Genomic DNA, 13885 nt, shown 5'->3' with positions numbered 1-13885 from the left:
CTACTGACTGATAATTAAGGTCCCTTTCTGTTTGAACACTGTCTCTATGGGGATTTACTTCACCAATAAAAGCTCTGCTCATTTCACCCTTATCTTGTAGCTTTTATAATTCACTGCCCAAATTAAGCCCTACTCCTAAGTACGTACACCTACTGTTCTATGACATAGTTTCTAGGTTTCTGGGACTCCATCTAGCGATTGTTAGATCCACTATCTGTGAGCAGAGGAAACTTGGAACAGCGATGAATCTTCCCAGATTTTGCCGGCCCACCCAAGCTCCCCCAAAATTACAGCAACGATTCATTCACGAAGTCATAAAAAAACACAGATGAACAAATAGGCATTTGCGGGCCTTATTTACTTCAGATAAAGTCAGCGTTGAGGGTTACACAATTTTCTCACGGGCGGCACAATGGCGCAGCAGGTTAGCGTCACAGTCACACAGCTCCAGGGTTTGATTCCTGCTCCGGGTGACTGTCTGTGAGGAGTGTGGTGTGTTCTCCCTGTGTCTGTGTGGGTTTCCTCTGGGTGATTGTCTGTGAGGAGTTGGTGTGTTCTCCCTGTGTCGGCGTGGGTTTCCTCCGGGTGACTGTCTGTGAGGAGTGTGGTGTGTTCTCCCTGTGTCTGCGTGGGTTTCCTCCGGGTGACTGTCTGTGAGGAGTGTGGTGTGTTCTCCCTGTGTCTGCGTGGGTTTCCTCCGGGTGCTCTGATTTCTTCCCACAGTCCAAAAACACACATTGGTAGGTGGATTGGTGACTCAAAAATTGTCCCTAGGTGTGAGTGAATGTGTGAGTGTGTGTCTGTGTTGCCCTGTGAAGGACTGGCGCCCCCTCCAGGGTGTGTTGCCGCCTTGCGCCCAATGATTCCAGGTAGGCTCTGGACCCACCGCGACCCTGAACTGGATAAGGGTTACAGATAGTGAATGAATCAATGAATGAATAAATCTCACAAATATCCATTCATTCATTCATTATCCACCGCTTATCCAGGTCCGGGTCACGGGGGAAGCAGTCGGAGCAAAGAAACCCAGACCTCCCTCTCCCCAGCCACTGCCTCCAGCTCTTCCGGGGGTATACCGAGGCGTTCCCAGGCCAGTCGAGACATATAGTCTCTCCAGCGTGTTCTTGGTCTGCCCCGGGGCCTCCTCCCCGTTGGACATGCCCGGAACACCTCTCCAGGAAGGCGTCCAGGAGGCATCCGAACCAGATGCCCGAACCACCTCAACTGGCTCCTCTCAACGTGGAGGAGCAGCGGCTCCACTCCGAGTCTCTCCCGGATGTCCGAGCTCCTAACCCTGTCTCTAAGGGAGAGTCCAGACATCCTGCGGAGAAAACTCATTTCAGCCGCTTGTACCCGCGATCTCGTTCTTTCGGTCACTACCCAAAGCTCGTGACCATAGGTGAGGGTTGGGACATAGATTGAACGGTAAATCGAGAGCTTTGCTTTTCTGCTCAGCTCTCTCTTCACCACAAAGGACCGGTACAGAGCCCGCATTACTGCTGACGCTGCACCGATCCGCCTGTCAATTTCACGCTCCATCTTTCCCTCACTCGTGAACAAGACACCGAGGTATTTAAACTCCTCCACTTGAGGCAGGATCTCACTTCCAACCTGGAGAGAGCACTCCACCCTTTTCCCGACTGAGCACCATGGACTCGGATTTGGAGGTGCTGATCCTCATCCCTACCGCTTCACACTCGGCTGCAAACTGGTCCAGCAAGAGCTGGAGGTCCCGGCTCGATGAAGCCAACAAGACCACATCATCTGCAAAAAGCAGACATGGAATCCTGAGACCACCAAACCGGACATCCTCCGCCACTTGGCTACGCCGAGAAATTCTGTCCATAAAAATTGTGAACAGAACCGGTGACAACGGGCAGCCCTGACGGAGTCCAACTCCGACTGGAAACCAGTCGGACTTACTGCCAGCGATACGAACCAGACTCCTGCTCTGTTTGTACAGGGACTGGATAGCTCGTAACAAAGAGCCCAGTACCCCATACTCCCTGACCACCCCCCACAGGATACCCCGAGGGACACGGTCGAATGCCTTCTCCAGATCCACTAAACACATGTAGACTGCTTGAGCAAACTCCCAAGCACCCTCCAGGATCCTAGCGAGGGTAAAGAGCTGGTCCTGTGTTCCACGACCGGGGCGGAATCCGCATTGTTCCTCCTGGATCTGAGGTTCAACTATCAGTCGGACTCTCTTCTCCAGTACCCCCGCATAGACCTTACCGGGAAGGCTGAGGAGTGTGATCCCCCTATAGTTGGAACACACCCTCCGATCCCCCTTTTTAAAAAAGGGAACCACCACCCCAGTCTGCCAGTCCAGAGGCACTGCCCCCGATGTCCACGCAATGTTGCAAAGACGTGTCAACCAAGACAGCCCCACAACATCCACTTCTCGGAGCCGACCGAAAGTCGTTTTCCATGTTCTCACCGAACTCCTCCCACACCCGAGTTTTTGCCTCGGCGACAGCCGAGGCCGCGAGCCGCTTGGCTCCTCGGTACCTGTCGGCTGCCTCCGGAGTCCCCTGAGCCAACCAGGCTCGGTAGGACTCTTTCTTCAGCTTGACAGCCCCCCTCACCCGGGGTGTCCACCACCGAGTGCGGGGATTGCCACCCCGACAGGCACCGACAACCTTGCAGCCACAGCTCCGTTCAGCCACCTCAACAATGGAGGTCCGGAACATGGCCCACTCAGTCTCAATGTCAACAGCCTCCCCCGGGATGCAGTCGAAGCTCTGCCGGATGTGGGAGTTGAAGATCTTTCTGACAGGTTCCTCTGCCAAACGTTCCCAGCAAACCCTCAGCACACGTTTGGGCCTGCCAGGTCTGTCCGGCATCCTCCCCCGCCATCTGATCCAACTCACCACAAGGTGGTGATCAGTTGACAGCTCAGCGCCTCTCTTCACCCGAGTGTCCAGAACATATGGCCGCAGGTCAGATGATACGACTATAAAGTCGATCATCGAAATGCGGCCTAGGGTGTCCTAATGTCAGGTGTACTTGTGGACACCCTTATGCTCGAACATGGTGTTCGTAATGGACAAACTGTGACGAGCACAGAAATCCAATAACTGAACACCACTCGGGTTCAGTTCAGTGGGGCCGTTCCTCCCAATCACGCCCCTCCAGGTCCCACAATGAGTGTTCTCCAGCACTCCCTCTAGGGTCCCCAAGAAGGCATGGTACTCTGAACTGCTGTTCGGTGCATAAGCACAAACAACAGTCAGAGCCCTTTTCCCAACCCGAAGGCGCAGGGAAATTACCCTCTCGTCCACTGGGGTAAACCCCAACGTACAGGCGCTAAGCTGGGGGGCTATGAGTAAGCCCACACCTGCCTTACGCCTCTCACCCTGGGCAACTCCAGAGTGAAAGAGCATCCAGCCCCTCTCAAGGAGATTGGTTCCAGAGCCCATACTGTGTGTCGAGGTGAGCCCAACTATATCTAGCCGGTACCTCTCAACCTAGCGCACCAACTCAGGCTCTTTTCCCACCAGAGAGGTTACGTTCCATGTTCCAAAAGCCAGTTTCAGTAACCGAGGATCAGAACGCCAGGGCCCCCGACCCCGACCGCCACCCGATCCACAATGCACCAGACCCGGATTACTACCTCTCCCACAGGTGGTGGGCCCATGGGAGAGTGGACCCATGTATCTCCTTCGGGCTAAGCCCGGCCGGACCCCATAGGTGAAAGTCCGGCCACCAGGCGCTCGCCAAGAGCCCCTCCCCCAGGCCTGGCTCCAGGATGAGGCCCTGGTAACCCTGCTCCGGGCAAGGGAGGCTGTGTCCATGTTATCTTTTTCATCCGTGTCTTTATGGATCACTCTTTGTCTGGCCCATCACCTAGGACCAATTTGCCTTGGACCAATATTGCCCCCGACAACATAGCTCCTAGGCTCACACAGGCACGCAAACCCCTCCACCACGTTAAGGTGGTGATCCAAGGAGGAGCCAAATATCCATTCTAGGTAATATTTAATGTTTTGGCTCCTGGGCTCCCACTACAGTTACAGCAGTGTAATTCACTTTTACAGCACTGTCCTAAAATCAAGGTGGGGGTAGGGGGTGGGGTGTGTGTTCTTACCCTTCTCCAAATGTTACATAGTTCAGTTTCTGCAGTGCAGAACAACACAGTAGCAACAGCACAGGCTGTATGCTCCAAATTACAGCTCAACGACGCACCACAATGATTTTAAAACTGTAAATTTAAGGTGAAAATACCACCTAGAGTTGATTTATATTGTGCCCTGTCCAGGGTGTGTTCCTGCCTTGCGCCCAGTGATTCTGGGTAGACTCCGGACCCACCCCAACCCTGAACTGGATAAGCGGTTAATGAATGAATGCTGTTTAATGTGAACAAACACCTAACCCAGGTACTGCCCTTTTCAAACAGGTCAGTTATGAAAAGTATGTCCACTTCCTGTAAATAAACTACATTTGTGTTTCATACGAGTGGTGTTAATGTTTTGGTTCATGGGTGTGTATAGGGTTTTGAGTTCGGAACGTCCTGACACTGAGACCGGACACACAGTGATGTCACTTTTGTTTCCAAACCTTTGTTCAATCAGTAAACACCATCATTTAAAATGTGTCTAAAGTTGAGGTCCATCAGTTTGAGCTTGGACTTGGCACTTCTGGCAAGTACAGGTTCAGAAAATGGAATTTTCAGCATAGGGGATGCATTATGAGGATGGGCTGCAGATGAGATCTGAAACTATGCTTGCACACACACACACACACACACACATACACAAAGCCAGAGAGAAAGAGAAAGAGAGAGAGAGAGAGAGAGAGAGAGAGAGAGAGAGAGAGAGAGAGAGAATCTGCTCTTTATCTGCTTAGCATGTGCTTTGAACCGATCTGTCAAAATCGTCCTGTCAAGCCTTCTGAAGCCTTCTGTCCTCTGACCAGGTATTTACAACATCACAGCATTCACTAAAGCCTGTCCTCCAGTCGTTGGCCAGTTCACTACACAAGTGCTGTTCAACACATAAAGTAAAATGATACACACAGTCACAAAACGTACAGTCTATTAACCCTTATCCGATCTAACCATGATCCCTTAGTACAGACGTTCCAAGTCTTTAAAGATCCCCTTGCGCTCTCCAATTTTGGTTCTACTTTCCAATGTCCATATTTACTGGATCTGGTCATTTGAAATTGAGCTCACAAGAAGTGTCATCTGCCATGAGCAGAACTATAATCCTTAGGGTGGAAAACAAAGGATCCCAGATGATGTGAAGAGCTTGGCCAGTTGTTTTTTACTTGTTTTGATGCACACTTCACTGCCATTTATTGTCACTGTAAAAGTGCAAATGTGAACTCTGAAGAGGAGCGTGTGAAAGTGAGCTAAAATGTTGGCGGGACGTCCCACATCAACCGTCACAATGGGGTATACATCAAATTAGTTACTAATATATGTTTATGCTGAACATTTGCAGTGAATATTAATATCGGTGCATATTTCTGTGGCCACCATAGTTTGTCTTTTTTAGCCCACCACAGTCAGCCATTTTCTTCCCACTGTGGTTTGTTTTTTTCCCAAGGAAAGATTCAGGGCTCTTTTCCCAGCAAAGTTCAAGTATTTTTTCCTCCCACTGTGATCTGGGTTTTTTCTCAGCGTTGTTTCTCAACATTTTTACCCACCATTTATACATTATGATTCATATTGCAGACACTGTACGCTCATATTTAAGCTCTGAAGAATCTCTGGGGGTAACCCAGTTCATAAGGCATTCTCCTGTATAGTGTTGCACAGTTTTTTCTCTTGCTCTGTTCTGGTTAGTGCAATAGTTTTGCCACTTTTGTTGTTTATATCCTATGCCATTCAGACACCTGTGGGTTTGGATGAAGCTCCTTTGCTCTTCCAGAGCTCCTGTGTCCAGTGAGAGTCAAGCATATGTAATAATCTACAGTATAGAGTGCAGGCGGCAAGGTAGTGTCGCAGTCACACAGCTCCAGGGACCTGGAGATTGTGGGTTCTTGTCCCGTTCCGTCCGGGTGTCTGCGTGGGTTTCCTTCGGGTGACTGTCTGTGAGGAGTGTGGTGTGTTCTCCCTGTGTCTGCGTGGGTTTCCTCCGGGTGACTGTCTGTGAGGAGTGTGGTGTGTTCTCCCTGTGTCTGCGTGGGTTTCCTCCGGGTGACTGTCTGTGAGGAGTGTGGTGTGTTCTCCCTGTGTCTGCGTGGGTTTCCTCCGGGTGACTGTCTGTGAGGAGTGTGGTGTGTTCTCCCTGTGTCTGCGTGGGTTTCCTCCGGGTGACTGTCTGTGAGGAGTGTGGTGTGTTCTCCCTGTGTCTGTGTGGGTTTCCTCTGGGTGACTGTCTGTGAGGAGTGTGGTGTGTTCTCCCTGTGTCTGCGTGGGTTTCCTTCAGGTGACTGTCTGTGAGGACTGTGGTGTGTTTTCCCTGTGTCTGCGTGGGTTTCCTCCGGGTGCTCCGGTTTCCTCCCACGCTTCAGAAACACATGTTGGTAGGTGGTTTGGTGACTCAAGAAGTGTCTGTGTGTGTGTTGCTCTGTGAAGGACTGGCGCCCCCTCCAGGGTGTGTTCCTGCCTTGCACCCAATGATTCCGGGTAGGCTTTGGACCCACCGCAACCCTAAGAGGTTACAGATAATGAATGAATGAGTTTAGAGCGTATTAATCTTCCTAATTGTTTTTTCAGAATTTTTATCAGATGCAATAACGACATGATCAGGTGTTCTCAGAAAGAATTTCAGTGTTTGCCTGAAACAGAGATTATGTTAAGAATGGCTCCTCATGATGCACTGTATCTTCTGCAGGGAACAGGCACAATGCTAATCTGAATTACTTCTTTCATTTCTCCTCCACTCAGAGTGACAGCCTTTGAAGAACTGTAACAGCAAACAGACTTTTCAGAGCGACTCATGGAGAATTGGCAAAGCAGCAGAAAAGATCGGGAAAGTCTGCACTTGGTTATAAAAGACAATGAGCAATGAGCATTAAGTGAGCTTTTATAACGCCAAACTATATCATTTCTGCTAATGTCTATATTGTGTTGCTCCTGTATTCAATTCTAAACACTCCTATCAGGAATGATACATTATGACATAAAGGCTTTTCTTCAAAACGACACAATATTCCAGTGATTTTCTGCATCATTAACAACCATCTGCTAGGAGTATATTGTGTATTTAGGGAGAAATGATGACTACAGTATCAGCAGGAAGCAGCGTCGAGACTGGTATCTGATATTTCCTGAAATTATTGTAAGCTGGAGGGGTGATTGAAAAGAGGTCAAGGAAAGTATCCTTTACAAAGCGGCTCTGAAGGCCTCAAACTAGAACAAGCTGGAAGTGCCTTGTTTGAGCCTAATGAACATGTACAAACGATTTCAGTTTCTGGTGGTTGTTTTTTGGCTATATGCAAAAAGAAGCAACACTGCCACAAGGTCTTTATCAGAAAAGAAAAGCATATTATGTTCACATTTTTTTGAAAATACAAACCATCTTTGAACAGATAGTCACTGGCTACTCCCTGAAGAACACTCTCAAATATCGGGAGTCGGTACTATTTTGCTCGTGGAAAAATACGTTTAGAATCAACAGCTCCACAACTAGTTTAGGGCAAGATTACAGTTTAAATGTGATTATTTTTAACGTTACTAAAAGCAAGCACCACATTTTATCAACTAGACGTAATATACCTGATAAAGAAAAAGGGCATCGGTGGGAACCAGACATTCATTCATTCATTATCTGTAACCCTTATCCAGTTCACGGTTGCGGTGGGTCCAGAGCCTATCTGGAATCATTGGGCGCAAGATGGGAATACACCCTGGAGGGGGCGCCAGTCCTTCACAGGGTAACACACACACTCACACATTCACTTAGACCTATGGACACTTTTGAGTTGCCAATCCACCTACCAACGTGTGTTTTTGGACTGTGGGAGGAAACTGGAGCACCCAGAGGAAATCCACGCAGACACAGAGAGAACACACCACACTCCTCACAGACAGTCACCCGGAGGAAACCCACGCAGACACAGGGAGAACACACCACACTCCTCACAGACAGTCACCCGGAGGAAACCCACGCAGACACAGGGAGAACACACCAAAAACCTTACAGACAGTCACCCAGAGGAAACCCACGCAGACACAGGGAGAACACACCACACTCCTCACAGACAGTCACCCGGAGGAAAGTCACGCAGACACAGGGAGAACACACCACACTCCTCACAGACAGTCACCCTGTGTCTGCGCGGTTTCCTCCCACAGTCCAAAAACACACTTTGGTAGGTGGATTGGCAACCCAAAAGTGTCCGTAGGTGTGAGTGAGTGTGTGTGTTGCCCTGTGAAGGACTGGCGCCCCCTCCAGGGTGTATTCCCGCCTTGTGCTTAGTGATTCCAGGTAGACTCTGGACCCACCGCGACCCTGAACTGGATAAGCGCTTACAGATAATGAATGAAAAGCCACTCGACACATGGCCGAGAATGATCAACTTTCGGACTAAGCGCGTAAAGGTTTAGTCAGGTCTATGTGCCTTTTTTACGTCATGGCCATTAGAGAGGGCCCATCTGCAGACACCAGACACAGATGCCTCTTCACTGTCAGCCATGCCCCTTTCACCTAATAGACAAACTGGCAACCATCCACAGACTGAGGCCAGTCTTTATGCCAGGAAGGAGCGGGGAGACGTCGCTGGCCTTTTGACAGGAAAGCGAAGGATACATCAAAGAGAAGCGCAGTAAGACCATCACCGAGCAGGATAAGGCCATTTATCATGAGGAACCATGTCACACTATGATAAACTAACCGACTACAACTGCATCAAATCAACCATCTCATCTCAAGACCCAGAGATATATCCATGTGTTAGATTCTCTTCCCCTCACAATGGACACTGCTTTTAATTACATTATCATCATTTGCTTATTTTTCATTGTCAGCATACACTAATCAGCCATAAAATTATGACCACCTCCCTGTTTCTATACTCATAGTCAATTCTCTCAGCTCCACTGACCACACAGGAGTCATGCTTTGTAGACTTTGTAGACTTATAGACTGTAGTCCATCTGTTGCTCTGCATATTTTGTTAGCCTCCTGTTTTTAATGCTCAGGACCCACACAGAACACAGGGCAGGTATGACTTGGGTGATGGGTCATACTCAGCACAGCACAGCAGTGACAATGATGTGGTGGTGGTGCGTTGGTGTGTGTTGTGCTGATATGAGTGGATCAGACACAGCAGTGCTGCTGGGATTTTTAAACACCTCAGTGTGACCAGACTGAGAATAATCCACCAACCAAAAACATCCAACCGACAGTGTCCTGTGTCCACCGAAGGACTAGAGTACGACCGACACTGCGCAGCAACAGATGAGCTATTTCTTTGTACATCTACAAGGTGAACCAATGTGGTAGGTGTGTCTAACAGAGTGGACAGCGAGTGGATCCATTCGTATCAGCATAACACACCAACAGTACATCAGTGTCACTGCAGCTCAACCACCCAAATCATACCTGCTCTGTGGGGGTCGTGAGCACAATGTGTTGTTTCTAGCTTTGAGCCCAGACCAAACAACGCACAAAGAAGACCAGTCGGGTTTAGGAACAAGTACATGTTATAATCTCGGCATGAGCCTTTCAAATGGAAGTAATTAACCTATGTGTAGGAAGAACGTATTAAATGAGTCATATTTCCGCTGCCTGGTCATTCCCTCAGCACACTGACACTGTCCACTGCAAACTGCTGCTCTATGTATCGTTTGTTTGGGTCCAGTGTAGTCAGATGTGATTCTTTTGGATTATTATACATGGCCTAAAAGAGGGACAGTGTCAGTTTGTATCTATAAACCGAATACAACAACAGGGATTATTTTTACCTTAATATTACAGCTTCAAACTCATTGTGATTCTCCACTGACGTGTAACAGGCTCAAGAGTATCTGTCTTTGCTACTCCAGGCTCATCACTGCAGAAACTGCACTATATAACTTTTGGAAATGAGCAGGGAACAACCCCTCACCCCCCCCCCCCCCCCCCTTGACATACATTTAGATCTGTTTCACAAACCATAACAGTCTTAAAGGATCACTAGGCAATATATGGTATTTTTGCTACTGGGCTCCCCCTACAGTTGCAGAGTGTAATTCACTTTTACAGCACTGTCCTGAAAACAAGGCGGCATGGTGGTGCAGTCCACATGCTCCAGGGACCTGGAGGTTGTGGGTTTGAGTCCAGCTCTGGGTGACGGTCTGTGAGGAGTGCGGTGTGTTCTCCCTGTGTCTGCGTGGGTTTCCTCCGGGTGACTGTCTGTGAGGAGTGCGGTGTGTTCTCCCTGTGTCTGCGTGGGTTTCCTCCGGGTGACTGTCTGTGAGGAGTGTGGTGTGTTCTCCCTGTGTCTGCATGGGTTTCCTCCGCGTGGCTGTCTGTGAGGAGTGTGGTGTGTTCTCCCTGTGTCTGCATGGGTTTCCTCCGGGTGACTGTCTGTGAGGAGTTTGGTGAGTCCATGTGCTAAGTATTCTCCCTCGCAACGATTTTAAAGCTGTAATCATAAGGTAAAAATACTACCTAATGTTCCTTAATTAAATGGAGATTGAACCAAACCCTTTCAGGAAAACCCTACCCCAGTAGAACCTGGTTGGTGTTGGTGCTCAGGTCTGTGTTACGTATTCCTTGCTACATAGAAGGTTTGGCCATTTTCATTGCATTTTCTAATATTTTGCTGCTGAGATCTTAGCCTGTCTCTCACATGATTTAATATTATAAGAATATTACTCTATTTCTCTGTGTTCAAGCCCCTGCTATAGATTGCGTAGTACAATGAAATGAAGCCCATTCGTTATTCTGGCAGATCCAGCTGCCTTGAAACTGATCTCAGAGCGGATAATCTGCTCTAATCTGTGTATTTTAGCAGCTAGGTTAAAAATCTACTGCAGAGGGTGGGCTTTAAAATCTATTTTTATGGCTTTAAAGGCCTTAAATTGTTTTGTACCTCTGAATAACTTTGTTCTTCATCAGCCGATGCTGTGGCAACAGGCTCTGGGCAATAAATCAGCCTCATCACACAGGCCGCTCTAGGCTTCGGTCCATATAAAAACATCCCTTGGGGTCTTTGACCTAGTCGACTAGAGGACCCTTATATCACGGAGCTCAACACACATTTCTGGCCGTGACCAAGTTTGGTCAAGCCGCCCCTTGGTGGTCCCGCGGTCCTCTTTCCTGTTGTTTTTGTTGTAGGGGCTGATGTTTCTGCTGTGCTTAGTCAGGCCTCGAGTCACGATACACAGTGCACCTGTTCTGTCCCCCGCATCCCACAAAACACATAAATCACTCTGATGCTGCCCACACTACTAACATTCTCATAAATGGCCGGGTTCAGCCGTACACAGTAGCTCAGCCCAGGAGTGTATTTCTCTCGCTTAAGCTTCCTGTCCACTCGGAGCCATCAAAATAAACATATTTCCTCACCGTTTCTCCACCCCCAGGCCCGCTGGGCTAGAAACACACACTAAACACCAGCTTATTACGCCTTAATTGACCTTCTAACACTTCATATAAGGTAACGTAGTTGGGGTATATGGTCGGCCTGGAGAAAACCTCATTTTGTGACCATTATAAAAGAAATAAACAATGCAGGTGAATTTGTCCTGTTCGTCACCTTCGACTTCAGTTTTTCTTCAGATGCTCTGCCAGAAGCACAAGCCACAAGAGAAATAATATTTATGTCCTAGGTAAATAGCTTTTAAATTTGATGAAGTGTTGTTTTCGGACCGGGCTTCAGTTTAACCTTGATTTTACCCACTGATAGAGCTTGACTTGAACTCAGTGCACCAGAGGATTTGAGAAACACCTACATTCCTACATTAAGGGAGCTGTCACTGTGCTCAAAAAGAAAAAAGGGAACAACACAAGTCAATCATACTTCGGTGATATCAACCTGCCCTGTGAGGAAGCAACACAGACTGGGAATCAATTTCACCTGCTCTTGTGCAAATGGAACAGACAACAGGTAGAAATGACGCGCAATTAGTGAGACAACCTCCCTATAAGTGAGAAGTGGTCCTGCAGGTGGTGACCACAGATCATTTCTCTGTTCTCGTCCTTTTTGGCTGATGTTTTGGTCACTTGTGCATTTTGTCAGTGCTCTCTGTAAGGGGCCGCCCGCACCGTGGTCCTCCCACAAACGGGGCGACCACATTTCAGGAAGCGTGTTAATCAGCCCAATTGACAACAGCTGGGGCTTACCCTTTCTTAAGCCTTCAGCCTGTGTCTTCAGTGCAGAGACTTGAGTTTGCAAAAGCCAGACCTTGCTGGTAATTGGTATTTCTTTCTTCAAAAGAAGCTGTTGCTTACTTTTGCGCTATTTAAACGTTGGGTTTAATCTCCCACGATATATCTTTTCTCTACCTTGTTGGGATTCTATATCCCACTGTTCCCCCTTTTCCTCTTTAAATTCTCTCTTCTCTCCTTTTCTTTACATCTGTTATCCACCTCTTTTGGTTCCCTGGTTTTCACGAGCACTTTCACTTTCTAATAGCTTTTAGTGAAAATATTACCTCTCACCACATCAAACCTGGTTAAGCCCCAATACGTATTTTAGTTAATCTATTTGCTTTTGGGTTTATCACAATCAGTCAACAGCTCTGTATCTGGATAGCTGTCCCCTTACACTGTCACCTCTAGAGGAAGCATGAGGTGGTGTCTACAACCCACAGAAGTTGCTCAGGTAGTGCAGCTTATCCAAACTGACTCCATGAGGGGCTTGTGCTTACAGCCCTACACGGTGCAGAGCGACTGGAATTTGCCACCACTGGCACTCTCTGCTCTTCACAGATGAGAGCACATTCACACTGAGTGCATTTGACAGCTGTGACTGAGTCTGGAGATTCCATGGAGAACATTCTGCTGCCTACAACATCCTCCAGCATGGCTGTGGGAGTAACGGTGTGGGGATGCTAGGCCTCATGTGGCTTTAGTGTGTCAGTAGTTCCTCCATGATGAAGGCATTGATGCTATGGACTGTCCTTCCCCTTCCTCAGACCTGAATCCAATCAACCACATCTGGGATATCATCCACCAATGCCATGTTGCACCACAGATTGTACAGGAGTTGAATGATGCTTTAATCCAGGTTTGGGAGGAGATCCCTCAGGAGAATCATCAGGAGCATGCCCAGGTGTTATAGGGAGGTGATACGGCACGTGGAGGCCACACACATCACTGAGCCCCATTTGAACTTGTCTTGAGGAATTTCCACTGAAGTTGGATCAGCCTGTAATTTGATTTTCCACTTATATGTTGAGTATGATTCCAAATCCAGACCTCAGTAGGATCACTTTGATTTACGTTGATCATTTTTATGTTATTTTGTTATCAATACATTTCACTATGTAACAAATTTTGAAAAATAACAGGATGTGCTCTGTTTTAGGGATAAAATTGTATCCAAAAGCATGTGTAAGTTTTGGTTTAGATGATTTAAAGATGGTGATTTTGATATTCAAGTTTGTGAATGTAGCATTTTTGGTTGAATAACGGCACGGTGGTGCAGCAGGTAGTGTCGCAGTCACACAGCTCCAGGGACCTGGAGGATGTGGGTTCAAGTCCCGCTCCAGGTGACTGTCTGTGAGGAGTGTGGTGTGTTCTCCCTGTGTCTGCGTGGGTTTCCTCCAGGTGACTGTCTGTGAGGAGTGTGGTGTGTTCTCCCTGTGTCTGCGTGGGTTTCCTCCAGGTGACTGTCTGTGAGGAGTGTGGTGTGTTCTCCCTGTGTCTGCGTGGGTTTCCTCCGGGTGACTGTCTGTGAGGAGTGTGGTGTGTTCTCTCTGTGTCTGCGTGGGTTTCCTCCGGGTGACTGTCTGTGAGGAGTGTGGTGTGTTCTCCCTGTGTCTGTGTGGGTTTCCTCC

At 48.2% G+C, this 13885-nt stretch overlaps 1 protein-coding gene across 1 annotated transcript in view; it reads right to left on the bottom strand.

Moving 5' to 3' along the window:
* arl15a (ADP-ribosylation factor-like 15a) overlaps positions 1-13885 on the bottom strand; it is a 99942-nt gene that overhangs the window by 59196 nt on the left and 26861 nt on the right. The window lies entirely within an intron of this gene.

This window comes from Hoplias malabaricus, chromosome Y (genome assembly GCF_029633855.1).
Source record: "Hoplias malabaricus isolate fHopMal1 chromosome Y, fHopMal1.hap1, whole genome shotgun sequence".
In the NCBI taxonomy this organism is placed as follows: domain Eukaryota; kingdom Metazoa; phylum Chordata; class Actinopteri; order Characiformes; family Erythrinidae; genus Hoplias; species Hoplias malabaricus.
Note: the sequence above shows the minus strand (reverse complement) of the source record. Positions and strands in the feature narration are given on the sequence as shown.